Source organism: Xiphophorus maculatus, chromosome 17 (genome assembly GCF_002775205.1).
Source record: "Xiphophorus maculatus strain JP 163 A chromosome 17, X_maculatus-5.0-male, whole genome shotgun sequence".
Taxonomy (NCBI): Eukaryota; Metazoa; Chordata; class Actinopteri; order Cyprinodontiformes; family Poeciliidae; genus Xiphophorus; species Xiphophorus maculatus.
In genome coordinates, this window is record NC_036459.1 from 15,273,191 (window position 1) to 15,288,494 (window position 15,304).

Genomic DNA, 15,304 nt, shown 5'->3' on the forward strand with positions numbered 1-15,304 from the left:
GTGTTTGCTGACGTCTTAAACGATGTGTCAGTTTTTCCATAATGTAGATTTCTTCTATTATTCCAGTCCATTGTTCTAGACAAGGGGGGTCTGCCTTTCCCCATTTCCTTGTAATAGCTTTCTTGCTAGCTATTAACATTATCTTAATCAAATACCTGGCTTTTACCCTTACTTTGAGATTGTTAAAATTGCAGAGATATAGTACCATGCTACTCATAGGAATATCATACCCCAGAATCTTCTTCACAGTTTCATGTACATTTTTCCAAAATTGAACAAATTTAGGACAGTTCCAAAATATGTGAGAATGATCAGCGTTCATTGATCCACAATTCCACCAACACCCCATGTTTGTGTCCTTATATCTATAAATTATTGGTTCATTTTAAGGTTTGAATACAAAACATCCCTTATTTACAGGAGTTCATTTGACAACTTGTAAATCTGGAGTTTGTAAAACCCTAAATGTGTCAGGAAGGTTTAAAATAAAGTCATATTTAGAGTGTAAACAAAGTTACATGGATTTTAAAAAATGGTCTAAAAATACTGAAATAAATGTCCATACTTCTCTATAAATGGAAAATACTGCCTGCTAACTTTACTTTGTACAGCTATTAACTAACTTCTGAATTAATTCTTCTTTTCATCAAAAATAGCAGAACTCGTTTAAAAGATGTAGCTTTTAAATATAGTCCATATATTTTCTGTAACATTCACATTTAGAAGCATAATTTTACCCTGATTTACTCTTTCTACAGCTTTTTCTGATGCATTTCAATTTTCTAGCTGATGATTTGGGATGAAGTTAAACCATTTTAATTTATCCTTTTGTTTAAATTATTTAATTCACTTTGTGCATTACACCAGAACCACCGGCAACAAAACAGACCCTCAGCATGATGCTACAACCACCGTGCTGAACAGTTTATACAGTGTTCTAAGCTCTGAAAGCTTTGTCCATAAGTCCAGAAGCTGTGTGACTGGACTATGTGGACAACCACAGCTTAGTTGTGCATGAATGCAACAATTTTGCAGCAAGGGTTTCTTCTCTAAACACCTAGCCAGAAATATGCAAGTGCATTGCTCATAGCTACCAGAAGCAGAGAGATTATCTGAAACTGGGGCATTCTGTATGTATGTATATATTTGACCCTTTGTGAGTCTGAGAAAATTCATCAATTAATTCAAACCTGTAAATTTCATGTTTTCATTTAGTTTTTTTCCCCCTCTAAAATTACTGCAGTTGCTATGTTTTCATTACACCAACAAGTCTTTCACCTTTATGCGGACAATATAAAGCTTTCAATGGAACAGTAGATAACAAAGGTGTAGGTTTTTTGCCCTTCAAACAAAATTGTGAAAAATTAATTAAATGAAAAGGCTAGCTCAAAATCATTACTTATTTCTTTGGCCTAAAATCCAACTGAAAAAGGTGTGAGAACGCATATGGAAACAACCTCGCATTGAGCCAAAAACAACACAGATTTGAACATGTTAAACTCATAAGTTTGCTTTTAAAAGGTTGGGGTTTTTTTCCAGGCGGGGGAAATAAAGAAATTGTTGATGTTTATCATTTCGCAAAGGCCGTGGTGAGGTAGAGGAGACGGTTGAGGTGAAGGAGTCTGAAGGCAGACAGGCTTCGCTGCTCTCTGTTTCCCTCATCCCGCCGGCTCCCCAGTGGGCTGCGGAGAGCAGAGGGAGCCCCGGTCGATCAGAGGGGAGCCCAGATGGACTGAGATGCACACACACAAACACTCACATACGCACGCCCTCATCCGCACACTCACTCAGTCGCTCACATGTCATATGTTATCCCATCTGCACCATCACCAAGCTGCCTGTAACCCCAGGGCCTTGTGGGGGATATACACACACACACGCACACACAACCCCGCACACAAAGGTTACAGATATGTACGTAGACACACAGCAGAGGTGTTCCCAGTGTGTAACTGGAGGTGAAGATAGCTGCAGCCTCTCTTGTCAGCTTGAATTGGCGCCCACACGTTACAGCATTGCTGCTCACACAATTCTCAATAAGTCTCCTTGATACAAGACAATCACAAAATATAAGCTATCTTATGCAGAATCCAAGAGCATGAAGCATTTTATATTCAGTGTCACCAGTAAACATTAAATCAAAAAAAGTGTAAAAAAACCCAAACTGTTCAGCTTGTAAAACTGAGGAAAGGCTGGGAAAAAAGGGTGAAAATCAGATGAAGGATGTGAAAACTACACGCTGACCTTTAACTTGCATATTTGAAATCAAATAGGACCAAAAGGTCCAGAATAGAAAATGTACATGTCTAAAACAACAAATGCCCTCACACCCAGATGTCTTTGTCTAACAGAATGAGACCTGTAATCCTTCCTCCACTTATCTTGGACACGTCAGCTAAATAGGAAGTGAAAAGTCAAATATGAGATGTCACATTCAGTTTACCTCCATGCCTACTCCCTCCATCCCTTCTCTTTACCTCCTCCCTCTCTCTCACTCCATCTTTCTCCCATTTTCTTCTGCGTGTCTCTATTTGATTGCATCTTCCTCCTCAACATGGCGTGCGCACAATACACACACATACAAACTCAGATCCCATCCGAGTGACTGTTGTGAATCAGCATGTTGAGTTAATGAATTTCATACGGAGCACGGGGCATTTAATCGGAGCACGGGGTAAGAGGGTCTTCAGAAACTGTCAAGGGAGAGAGATGCAATAGAATAGAAGAATGAGGGAAAGAAGAGGAGGACAGAAGACAACATGAGATAAAGAACATAAATCTTTATATCTCCACCCAGCAAGGTGGCAGCACAGATATAAATCTTATCATAAGGAGTGAGTACAGTCTGGGACTAGAGTACTTCACAAAAGTAATCAGACCACTTGAGCTCTTCTACATCTTGTCACATTAGAACTACAAACGATGGATAATACCACGATTTTTAAACAAAAAACACTCGTAATGCATTACTGTGAAAGTGGTAAATATTGATGCAAGGTTGTTTAAACGCTTATTATTAAAATCTGAAAAGCTGCTGCTTGAAACATTGTCTATACAAGCCTACAAGTAAAAATTTCCCCTATTCTTCTTCACAAAACTTCTGCGATAGCAGTAAACGTCAATTGTCACTTTTTGCAACAGATTCTGAGCTGAATATAGGTCTGGACTTTGATTGAGCCATTCTAGTTTGTGTATGCTACATAAACCATTCAGTGACGTGCAGTCAGGGGAGGCAAGTGAGGCAGAGCTTCACCTGTCATGATGGAAAAATATAATGATAAAATAATTTATATTGCTTATTTTCACCCTGTGGTTTGTACTGTAAAGAATTTCTTTTTTATTTAGCTTAACCAATTTTGATTGTTTTTTCTTCAAAATCTCAGAATTTTCTTAATTTCCCATTCAAATGCTCGGAAGAGAAGCAGGTGAGGCAGCAGGAAGCTGAGCCTCACCTGGGATTGCGCAACCTCTCGCTAACTCCACTGGCTGCCATTCTTTGGAAGCATGCTCCTCCTGTCTGTGCGTCGCCAATAAAATGGTTAAAAAACATTTAATATATGAACTGATTTTCCATAATTTAGCTTATGTATATAATGTACCATGCTTTTTGTTACCAACTGTGTGTAACATGTTTCTTGTGCTTAGGAGCGATCAGAAACGGCAGAGAACAGATTCGACGTGAGGCAGGCAGTTCTCTTGCCTCATGGCAGGGGGCGCTCATGATCCCAGACATTGTGACTCCGCAACTGCAGAGTAAGAGACAGTAACAGCGAGCTAGCCATGGAGCTAGCCATACAGTAAAGTGCAGCGATATATTTACAGTTTTCATCTCTTACCACAGCAATCACTTATTAATAATTGCAAAATAAACATTAAGTCTAAAACCATTCTACTGCAACAGACTGAATGTTCTGCTTTTTGTGTGGGAAATATTTGAGTGTTTTTTTCAGGGGCATTGTTGTCATTGCCATGGCAACGAGTCTGTGTGTAGCGTGGCCAATGCAGAGCGGGAAAGACGTGGTTTTGAGTTGTACTTGAACGGTTTTTCCCTTTGCTGTGGAGCCCAGCCTTAATAATACCTACATTTTCAAGTTTCATTGAGTCAACGGAATTATTCTACGGCAGCGAGGTTATGCATGATATGTCAAAAAATAGTCTATATGCCCTCCAGCTTTGTCTGCACGTCCAGAATTAACTTATGTAAACAATAACATGCAGGTGGTCTACATTTGTATATCTGATTATGATTAAGTCAGTGCCTCACCATCTTTGCACCTCACCGCACGTCACTGAAACCACTGTAGCTCAGGTTGTAGCTTACGTCTATTACAGCCTCTATGAGCTTTACTTTTATGGTTGTACTGTATGCATTTCTATACATCTTCCTAGCAACAGCATTAATACTGCCACCACCATGTTTCACCATGGAGACGGTGTGTTCAGGGTGATGTGTAGTTTTATTTTTCCCATAGAAGAGCAACCTCTTTCACATTTGTTCTGGCCTTCTTTCAATAATTCTTCTTGCCATTTTTCTATAAAAGGGCCAAGTTCTGGAGTGCATGATTAGTTGTTGGCTTGTTCCCAGATTCTGAGCTATAAATCTCTGTAATGACTGTTTCTTTGATTAACACTCATAACCAGACCTGTCAGTTGAGGTGGATGACTAGTAAAGGGTACAACAAAGGTGCTTTACTCTGTTTTTGGAAGATGGATTGAGCAAAGATGCATCAAGCTTGGAATATTGCTTTAGATTCCAACGCTGCTCTAGACTTCTCCTGTCTTCCTCTGTCTTCATAATGGTGTTTGTGTAATAATGCTCTCCAACAAACCTTGAAGCCTTCACAGAACAGCGGGATTCTTTTACAGTAAAAGAACTTGATTACAACTTTCACAAAACTAATTTTTTCTACTTCCATTTCTAAAATATTTAAAACTACGTATTAATTCCACGTTACAATTACTTATTTCACCTCACAATACTGCACTACTTTCTCATTAAAACAGATCAGTTTTTGACTGTGGTGTAACAAAATGTAAAAAACCAAGAGCTTGCCACGTATTTGTGAACCATTTTGTAACTTCAGTACTTTACGATCTCAGTATAGCAAGGAGCCTGATTATGCAACAGGCATAAGAAATGGATTGGAACATGACTAGGTCAGTACAAACACAGACATGTGCCTTTATAAGGACTACTGAAACACTCCAAAGTTGCAGCTCTTTTGCATGTGTGAACAATTGTCTCAAACTTGGCTAATTATGTAATGCATCTCTTTGCAGGTGTAAAAACCACCGCGGTGCACCGAAAAGTCCCTCTGGAGACTCCAACCAACGGAAAATTGCAGTAAAGAGTTTAATTGTAGAATTGAGAACACCAGGAGGTATAAATTCTTTCCCTAGCACTCTGGAGAGTATTTTCTTTGTTCTTGTCAGTGGGAGAGATAACAATTCCTCCCACCGTTAACTACCTGCCTGCCGACCGGGTTTTGTTGTGTTTTTCTTGCGCTTTGTTGTTGCTAATAGGCCTAATTGGGCAAAGCCCAGGAAGAGAGGAAAAGAAGTAGGGGGGGAGTTGAGGAGGAGGTAAGCTACCTGCTTTGAATCCCTTTCCCTCTCCTTCAGCTCTGTTCTCCATCCCTGTTGCTCCTTAAACTATGGAACCATCAAGTTGTTTTTTTTTTAATACCATACACATGGGTGATTGTATTGGGTTAATTTTTTGGCAAACGAGGAAGAAAATTGTGCACGTGTCTTAGTTCCCAACGGAGCACAGAACAAAGCCAGGTAATGTTTATGGATGATGACCTCTGAAGACCAGGCATTCACTGAGGAGTACTTTGATAATAAAAAGACCCTTGATTATATCCGAGTTAGGCTACAGAATGTGCCCTCTTCATGTTTAATTGAGTTATCGGTTTTGTTATGGTATAATGCACAATGGCGTCGTTTTGATCTCGTCCCTCGGCCATATCATGTAGTACGCGACACCATTGATGTGAAAATAATTGTTCAGTAGACGTCCCCTTGTGTGCATGTCATTAATCTGTCCGTTTGTGTGTCAAATGTTCTGGCTCATCAGCAAGTGATTGGCCTTGTCCATGAAATAAGTCTCATAAACTGACAAATGTGTGCAAAACAAGTGTTAAAAGTTGATGTTCTGGCTCTTGCACGTTTATAGCGCAGATTACACAGCTCCGCAGAGAAACAATGGTGTTCCCTAGCGTGGAAGAGCAGTGAATCACATTGAACTCCTCTGAGATAAAGACAGAGAAACCGCCCTCCCAGCACACACAGGGTATACTGTGAGAACAGTATGTTAGTGGGCAGATTGTTTCAATGTGTGTGTGTGTTATTGTAATTGTGTGCGAGTGTGTTTGGAGCAATGGGACCTGAAGGAACACCGTGCGGACAATCTGTCGCCCCTCCGCCTGGGCCCTGGGTGACAGATGATGTGCTCCCACTGCTGAGCTTTGTCCATGCTTACATGTGTTCATGTGTGTATTGGTTTGGGGGTGGGAGGTAGATGGAGAGGTCACCATGTGAACTCGAAAGGCTACAGTACCAATAGCTTCATTTTAACCAGGTTACGTGAAATCAAAGCAAACATTTTATATCTGGTCTTTGTTTGGCTGGGCTCCACGCTGATGGAAAACACGTTTCTACCATGTGGGTTGATCTCTGACATCCAAGGGGTGTCGGAGAGTCTTCACAAGGTGCCAAAAGTGCTATAAAAATGAGTGAACTATGCGGCAAAACCTGGCAGTCTTTACTGGTCTTCTGTACTAAAAGGCACCCTGTAGAGATTTTATACAGTAGAAGCACAACCAAATTGCGCTTTACAAGCAATAAAGTTCCTTTTGTTGATGCATAAGGGTGATGATTCATAACCATGCATGTGGAAAAGGTTGCAAACATACATCTACCACTGGAATAAAAACTGTTTTTCAGGGTTGGTTTTGTTCTGTTTGGCTTTTTTTCCCTTTTTTTTAAGACTTTGCACAAATACAGAAAATGTAATAAATTACATTGATTAAACATTCCTAGGGATATATGTTTTATGAGATTATTCTTTCAATTTCTGTATGGAGTGTTTTAACTTTCTCAACAAATTATTTTGATCTACTTCAAACCTATGGCTTGAAGTTAATTTCCTCAAACCCTTTTTTATTATTATTATTGTATTATAGTCGTTTGTGTGGGTTTCCACTTTAAGGTACCAAACCAGGTTGCTAATGTAAATTACATATGCTGATACTGAGAGCTTCATCACTGATCATACTGCTGAAGTTTTACTTCAGAAATGTAATTTAATTGACGTTGTTATTCAAATGCTGAATGTGTGCGAGAGGCTATGTCACTCCAAATGTCATGGGAACGTGAAGCTAACAAACAAAACAAAATTCTGATTGTGTTCTCTCCCTTTTGGACCATAAGACAGGAACCAAAACAGAGCTCCAGTCAGGGTAGCAACCTAATTGTCTACAGTCCAAACTTGTGATTATTTCACATTTAGATCACAGGCTAGAAATGGAAGAGGATAAAAGTTCATTCAAAATTAGAGCAAGTTTCTAAAACTCTCAGATTTTAAATTATTAAAGCTTTCACCAAGCATCCCAAAGGAGCATTAACTGCACAGCAGCACCTCTGCTTTAGTTTATTCTTAAAATCTGTTAATGATTCATCCTGGTGGACTGTAATTGTTTTCATTTGTATTTTAGACTACAAATATAAACAAAAACACTCAGTACTGCGAGTGTTGACTCTGTGGTTCCGGGTTTGGAAATGACAAGAGTAATGATCCAACTATTTTTCACACCGGTCAAAAATCACCTAATTCTTTCTTCATTGACTGATGAATGATTGGGGGAAATTTACATAATGTTTTTCCTCTTTGTTTAATTCAAAGATGACAATTACCATTCTCCAGGTTTGTAAATTCCTCAAACAATATATTCTTTGATGAACTCTGGCTCTTTGTAAAAAGCAAATAAATTTTTCTTGAGTAACTGCAAGACAAATGAGGTTTGTGTTTTTGAGAGATTAAAATTGGAAACTGGAAATCAGTACTGGGATCAAGCCTGAGCCCTACAAATAACCATCACGACTGTATGGCTTTAAAAAGAAACTACATCTAACTAGAGTTCATGTTCTTGTATAAGCATGCCATCAGTTTAAGAAAATAACCAAAAGCCAGTTTATTCTGTGCCAAATTGTTGATGCCGCTGGGCAACACAACCGGAAACCACTGGGTCATTGTTTGCACAAAAGAAGAACTCATCATTTTCTTAAGAACTGCAGACTTTAATTCCACTTCCTCTGCATATAACTAGCTACATGGCGTCATATATTCTGGAAATTCCTTGGGAAAAAGTCTGTTGTCAAGCTCTTACATTTGCTCTTTCACTTACAGTATATTCCCCCTTTTAACAAAAAGTACGGAGACATGCTATGGTGGGGGAAGCAGTCACATTATTTGAAACATTGTTTTCATTTTGGAAATCCTACAAGAAGACGCCAAGACAGAGGCGAGAAAATCTCAACTTACTCAGCTTTCCCACCCATCTGACCAGAGATGCTCGTTCACCATCTCTCAGAATAAGTTGTTGCTTCTAGGGAACTTATTAATATTACTCACCACTGTATTTACAGTGAGAACCTGGGATGAACCAACTCTTACTATTACTAATCACTTTTGTATTGACATGTGTTGTGTACATAAGGCAGAGTGGGGATGGCATGTGTTTCCTCAGCTCTATGTATTTCAGACAGTTGTTTGTCTCCAAGACTCAAACAAAGGAGCATACTTCCTCCATCAGAGCCTATCTGTTTACGCCATCAGCTCCTTAGCACCCACATAGTTGTAAACACCTACCCACCTATTATGTGTTTCGCACATACACACACACAGGCACACACTACAAATAAAGCAGCAGGGTTAATGCCTTACATCTTTGCATGTCGTTGGTCGACATAGTTTGAATCATTTAGTTATTTTCAGTTTGTTGTAGCAACCATTTATTTAGTTCCTTTGATAAATAGGGTTAAAGAAAATGCATCGGAAGACTAAAAAGAGGTGGGTCCAAAAAAAAAAAAAAATTTTGTAATTTCCTGGGGCTGTACTTCCTGTTCCTTTAGCGTTTGTAACTTATTTCAGGTGGTGGTTCAACATGACACCAAGAAAAGGATCAGCATTTCGGGAAGCTTAATCATCAGTTTTCACTCATGCCTTCCTTTTACATGAACATATGTGACTTAATATACCTGTTTGTGTTAAGTCAACATCTGCAGCTGACGAAAGCATAGATTATTTTTATATTTAAAAAATATACCATCAACTGTACTATAGTGAAAAATACAAAAAAAAATTATGCTTGTAAAATTCATTTTGATTTTGGAAATGTCCTGCAAATATACTTACAGAATATACGTGCCACATAGCAGATTCAGTGTTTATTTCAAAGCAGTTAACTAAGAATGCTAATCCTAAAACACAATTCAAGATCCAAGTATATGCAAGTAAATCTAAACGTAATCTAAGATATTTTGCATCTTAAATTACATCAAGGGTGACATGAATTATTGTACACTATTTTTCTGTTTTGTTTTCTTTTCGGCTGGCTGAGAAGTACTGGAAGTGAATGCTGTGGTTACATGTTTTAAATTAAATAATATTTCTGTGTTGAGTAGCAATTAACTTTAATGTGTCATGAAATATATTTATATTGGAACCCCATAAACTTGATGTTAGGGTTCCTAAAATATGACAACCGAGAAAATATTAACATCTGTTAGTTGAATTGTCTTCCTGCTAGACCACAGAAGCAAAGTCTGTACATAAACCTTAGAAACATCAGGTTAAGGACTAATAATAAAGTTTAATGGGTGGAATATGGTTGAGACTAAGAATACAGTAGATGATCAGTTGAAAGATGACGCATCTCAGGTTATGACGCAGAGCTTTGCAAGTTTTTCCCCCCAGTTTTTCTTAAAAGACATGACTTTTAGATGGTGTTCATCTGCAGCACAGAATATATTTAGGCCTGATGCTCGTTTTGTCCTTCAACTTTCTTTTAAGCTTGCAATGTACAGTATGCTGTCATGGTCAGGTACAAGGACTGGATTGAAAAGGAGTAGAAAGACAACAAAACCCTGAAGAAACACTTTGAAAGACCATGAGAAAACTATTGACAAAGATCCCTCTTAAAATAGAGGGATCCAAGAAAGCACTGGAGAGTTTCCAGAGACTTTAAAATAAATTAATTTTGCCCTTTTTATGCCATACTATTAAAATTCTTGATAGTGGTAAAAAAGGAAGCAAGTAACTGGGGTTTGCAGTCTGCTGTCAGTATGCTTGTAATTCAACACGTTCAGGCACAATCAACAAACTAAAGATTATATATTCCAAATGGAAGTCAGAAGGTCAGAAAAGTGTTTCAATGTTTCTTCCTGAAAGCGTCTGTGCAAGTACTTTTGGTACCGTAATCCTGATTTATTTTTACAAAAGACTATCACAGACTTCACTGACACCTGCGGTAAAGGTGTCATCTTGTGAAAAACAGACACGTCTCCTTTAAATAAATAAAGACAACGTGTTATTTGTCATGCGTTGTTCTCCATATCTAACTTTAAGACTTGAGAAGAGCCAAAATATTTTAAACTCCGTCTGAAAGATGTTGTATTTACGGAAACACAATGACTGTACGAGACTTTGCAGGAACAGGCTCCATATCTCCACAGCGACTTTGTATGTTTTGTTGGAACTGCTGAGTTCTCTATTTATTGTTTAATTGTTAATGTTTGAGTTTAAATGTGTGCTTTCAATTGCTTGTCACTTTGCTGCAGTAACAATGAAACTTCCCTGCAAAGGAACAAAGAAGACGTTTCTATTCTAAAGCCATGGCTTGTTATAAGAGCCGATGAAAATAAAACTGAATGAATAATTAAAAAACAGTACACTTGCAGACACAAAGCAACAACATATGCTGCTCTGATGTTAAAATGTTTGCTCCCTTACAAAAGTCTTCTGGTTTTGCTTTTTTGTCACTTGTGTCAGCGTTTTAGACCATCAAACTCATTTCAATGATACACAACACAACCTGCAGGAATACAAAATGCAGTTCTTAAATAAGTTCATTTTGGGGAAAGATTCTATGCTAAAAATTAAATCTCCTAAATAGCCTACCTAATAACCTATTAGTCAACATAAAGGAGGTTAAAAAGACTTACATACACACACGCTCTGTCCCTATTGAAAGAGATTTAATAAAAACTGATAACCACCGTGATCCATCTGTTTGGAAAGCATAAGAAAGCCATTTCTAAGGGTTTGAGACTAGAGCCAACCACAGTTCAGTCATTACCCACAAGTGGAGAAAACAGAACAGTGACGAAACTCATCACGAGTCATCTACCCATAAAAGAATTACAGCATGAGTGCTCGACGGCTCATTCAGGAAGCGCTGCAGGCCTCATTGTCTCAAGTAAGGCAAACAGTTGATAGAGACTGGACTAAAATATTCTCCATAGGACAGTCCTAAGGTAAAACCGCTGTTGGATTGAAAAAGCAGACATCTTTAAAATAACAATGGCAGCTGTGAAGAAAGTTCTCAGAGTAGCCAAACATAAAACAATGGATGGAAATAATGGAAGAGATTTATAAAATGGAGAAAACTGAATCTGGCTGCGAATCAAAATGGATGCTGTCAAATGAATCCAGTGGAAATGGACTCTAATTGCCACAGATTTAAACATATGAGAACTGTCACCCCATTGTTTGTGTTTTGTTTACTTTTGTTTATGTTCCACCAATGTTCATTTTTTGTTGGAAAAAAGACAAAATAAAGAGTCTGAAAACAAAAACCTTACCCTACTATAACACAAAAGACTAATCTTCCATATATCCATATCTAAAGTATTCCGTCAACAGATGAGAATAATGTTGAACTCTTTGTAAGGTGTGTGTCTTGTTACATCTTCAGTAAAACTAATGGCGTTTCTGACAATTTGCTGAAATTGATGAAAACATTAGTTCTGTTCTCCAACAGGAAAACTAGCAGCAGAATAATGATCTAAAACGCAAACACACAAGAAATCTGTAAGCAGACCAATACTTTTCACAGCTCTGCATCCAGTTAATAAGTTTCCCTCAATGAAATAACACGCGCTCCACATTTTCATCGCTGACCCAGAAGTTTTTAACCAAAGCAACACATGACGAGTGACCCAGCGCTTAGGCCGATGGCCCTATATGTGGAGCGTCCATGGTACCCTAGTTTCACTCGACTGACATTAAAGACAACTGGATATGATGGAAACTGGATCAAAACCAAAAGCTCCATTCTGAGGCTTCCCGCTTGGCCTTGTTTCCTGGACAGAGCAAAGGAGCACAACCCATATGTCAGACAATATCAAGCCCTATGAAGCATACCGCTCCAGTGATATCTGACAGAAAACAGGGAAGGAGCACACAAACAAACAAGCACACGCACAATCTGATTTAGTGAACGGGGTTTTCTAGATGGTCGCTCTGGCAGATGACGAAACGGCAGTAAAGTCTAGTTGTCTTTCTCAGGAGAAAGTCGTACAGTGAATGGATTTCATCCAAATCAATGGAGGAAAAACTTTATTTTAAGAGTTTACATAAGGAAGTGCTAAACAGAATGCTGTGCATGTGTTTGTTTCTCATCAGGCCACAAAGTGAGGTCGCCGCTCCTCTAATGGCCTGACATTGTTAGTGGGATGTCATTGCCCCCACTCTATGTGTGTCGCACACACTACTCAAGCTATCGCCTGCTCTTTGTCCCCTTTCCAGATGGCATGTTGGTCTTTCCTCTTCTGTTCGGTCCTCATGGTCCCACAGTACTGAGTCTCTGGGCTGGCTAAAGCCATATGTCCAAGCTGAACTGACCCAACTCGCACCTCAGCGACTATCTGACCGCCTGACTACTTTCCTCCTTACCCTTTCCTTCTCACTCATTGCTGAAAGAAAACTACACAGTAAGTTCATTTTTCTAATCCATAAGCTATGGGAATCCAAAAAATAAGTGGCTTTTTTTTTTCAGGAGAAACAAACATACATGCACCCTATGAGGAATTAAAACTCCATATGTCTCTTTTGCTCATGCTGTTCTCCCCTTCCTTACTTGGCATACATTTTGAGCAAACAATCTCGTTCTCACTGTGCAGGACACTGTTCTTCTATTACCATCAACATTTTAGGTTCTCTCAACCCTCAAGACTTCAGTTCCAGTTTACGCACAATTTGAACCGTCAACATGGAAAGTGAGAAATTTCCACAAAAAAACAGCTGAAGAGGATCTAGCGGACATTAACGGCACAGTTCAATCAGAACACAATCTAGCTGCTCACCCCGAGAATGTTTTGACAGGCCCACAAATGTGACTTTACATTGTTTAATTTGGACCATAATTATGGGCTAGAAATGGCCCAGTCAAAGCCCAGACCAATTAAGAAAATGTGACAAGATGTGAAACTATTCCACCTGCATCCAATCTTACTGACCTTAAGCTATTTTGCAGAAAAGAAAAAAATGGCAAAAATGTTAGTAGCAAGATTTGCGCAATTTTAAGAAACATCCTCCCAAAGACCTGAAACTGTAACTGTAATCATAGAAGATGGTAGTTGTAAAAGGTCTGGCTCAAGAGAGCTGATTATAAATGCACACCACACTTTTCAGATTTGTATCCCTAAATCCTCTTAAAACTATGCATCCTTTCCTTCCAATTCACTGTGCACTACTTTTGGTTGGAGAATCATGAAATGCCAGTAACACATAAGAATGTAATATGATAAAAAAATATGAAACAGAAAAAAATTACTAATATTTTTTGCAAGGCACTGTGGTGTCAAGTGTCTTAAATGGCCAATGAGAAGACAAAAGCAAAATATTAAAGAAGTCAATTTCCCACTCAGGAAATGCTTACAGTGACCAACAGCTCTATTATTAATTTTAATAAAATTAAAATGGCAACTTCTCTTGTCCATCTAATTAAACAATATGCTGCTAGTTCATACTTGTTACAACACTTCTAGTCACTGTTTCTGTGACACTTCTTGCCATCTTTTCTCAAAAAAAGAAATTCCTGCTATGTTTTTCATAGCTGATCATTTGCATGGTATTTATAAAGGAGGAAGTTTCAGCCTGGCACTTCCTCTTATTAATCCTTTTTGTCATTCTTCTGTTATTCTCATACCATTCAAGTGTACACTTCCATGTTTTAAGACATGTTTTATGGATGTACAAAACTGACTTGGAACACAATAGCTTAAACGGTGTTTGCTATGAACTTCAAACATCTCCTCATTACCCCCTCCAGAGACCAGCAAAAAATGTCAACAAGTCGTTACATGAACTGACCAATGTGGCACTTCATAAACTCAGTATGGAAGATGTAATAAGTAAGAAAATGCAGTGAGTTGTATAATACTTTATCCAGATTAGCTGAAGGCTCTTTGCCGTATGCTAAAATAGTTTTTTCTTTTACCTAAATACAACATGTGTGTGGATAAGAGGTATGAAAATAGAAGCTGACCTACAAGCGTCCCAGTTGAGTTGGCTCTGCTGCAGAGCGACTACCCATCAGAGATACGGCCAACCCAAGATAACAGACAAAGATTAAGCTGCATTGCCATAAAGAGAAACGGGCTGGCAGAACAACTCTTGACACACAAACGCTCTGAAATAAACCACCTTTAAAAAGATACAGCATTTACATACACTACTATTAATGTTTTGCTAAATGTCCCCCCTCCATCAAGTCGCAGAGAAACCACACGTTTTGCAGCCGTGAGCAAGGTCTTGGCATAATCTCAGCTGAATATTGAGCACCTTTTAATCCAAAAATAGCAGAAATTATTTAAACTGGTTGATTTTTTTTTTTTGGCAAGGAGAAGATTTTTAAAAATAGTCCAATCATTTTCAATAGAGTTCAAATTAAACAATTAAAAAAAAAAAAAAAAAAAAGTGTCATGATAACTCGTTTAATCTGTTCCACGACCAGTTTTGAATCTTTGCCCTGTGGATATGAGTTTTTTGTTTTGCTCTTCAAATTGTTATTGAGCATTCAAACTTTATTTGATTAAGCCTACAGTCATAAAATCAAAATAAATCTAAGTGCCCTATTTATGTTTTTTGTTCATAAGAAGTCTAACAATAACAGTCAGTGTGCATTTAAACTTCTGACCAGAACTGCAGTCCGTAAATAGAAATTTGGTGCAGATGATATTATCAGAGGATAAAATACTGTTCTAAGAAAAAAATTAATTAAGAATGACATCAAAGACC